Source organism: Schistocerca piceifrons, chromosome 8, assembly GCF_021461385.2.
Source record: "Schistocerca piceifrons isolate TAMUIC-IGC-003096 chromosome 8, iqSchPice1.1, whole genome shotgun sequence".
Classification (NCBI taxonomy): Eukaryota; Metazoa; Arthropoda; class Insecta; order Orthoptera; family Acrididae; genus Schistocerca; species Schistocerca piceifrons.
In genome coordinates this window covers 189982791-189984061 of record NC_060145.1, presented here as the reverse complement: position 1 = coordinate 189984061, position 1271 = coordinate 189982791, and the positions used below count along the sequence as shown (strand labels likewise).

Below are 1271 nucleotides of genomic sequence, written 5' to 3'. Positions count from 1 at the left end.
TAAAAATAAGTAACCACTGGATTTCTAATTTCTTGTTCGTTGCTGTAATAACGCGGACAGTCGCGGGAATAAAAAGACTGTTTGATCAGTTTTCGTACATCTTTCTAGGTCAAGTCCGTTTGATGGTGCAGTTCGTAAAATTTTTTGGAGCAGTACGTTCGTGGAGAATCGAGTGACATTTGGTGAGATCGTATTATTTTTTAGGTAAAGCCTTTAGCAAGCGTGTATTATCTCAACGTCCGAACAAGTCTTGGAAGGCCAAACGGTGATAACCGGCCGCCGTGTCATCCTCAGCCCATAGGCGTCACTGGTTGCGGTTGTTGAGAGGCATGTGGTCAGCACACCGTATGTCAGTTTACGAGACCGGAGCAGCTACTTCTCAGTAGTAGCTCCTCAGTTTTGCCTCAGAAGGGATGACTGCAGTCCGCTTGCCAACAGCGCTCGGCAAACCGGATGGTAACCCATCCAAGTCCTAGCCCAGCCCGACAGCGCTTAGCTTCGGTGATCTGAAGCGAACCGGTGTTACCACGGCGGCAAGGCCGTTGGCAAGAGGTATTAGGGCAGCAGTAAATGAGATTGTGAATAAAACCGTCTAAATTGCTTAAGATATGTCTTTATTTATAACGTCGCTACTGCTACAGCGACCATCTGACCAAAACTTGAACTCGTAAAAAAAGTTTGTGTCAGACCTAATCATGGTTTCATTCACAAAATATTCACGGTGATCGCGGGCTCATATATGAAATGTATTTCCTTTAGTAATTAGTAGTAAATGAAACTACAGATTCTATTTCTTTTGTCTGTTGAGTGCCAATGACAATGAGCTACAGAAAAGGAGACCAGCGATCGACACTTCCTTTCTGATTGGTATGATTAGCGCTGGCCAAGAAAAACCTGTCAGACGACGGCCAGGCCAACGAAGATGTCCCTGGACTGGTCTACGTTTCTAACAATCATTGTACTTTTAAAAAAGATGACTATTTTACCGTAGTTCTGATGTAATGTCTGGAGAATGTAAATCAGTCCATGTTCGAGTTACCAAATGTAAACTCTTAATCTGCCAATCTGTTATAGCTCAAGAAAATTAGCTCAAGAAAAGGCCGCACTGACCAATAAATATACAGAAGATGGAAATAATTTTAATCTATTTTGGCTAGCACAGATAAGAGCTGAATACGTTTTCGGCCGTTTCCGGCTTGTGCTAAGTTTTTGAGGGGCGAAAAGTCTCAAAATTTTTGGACCTTTTGCAGTTTTTCGGTTATAACTCTAAA

At 42.6% G+C, this 1271-nt stretch overlaps 1 pseudogene; it reads right to left on the bottom strand.

Annotated features, from left to right (window-relative positions):
* Positions 1-429: 429 nt before the first annotated feature.
* On the bottom strand, positions 430-547 carry LOC124712757 (annotated as a pseudogene).
* Between the last annotated feature and the right edge of the window lie 724 nt (positions 548-1271).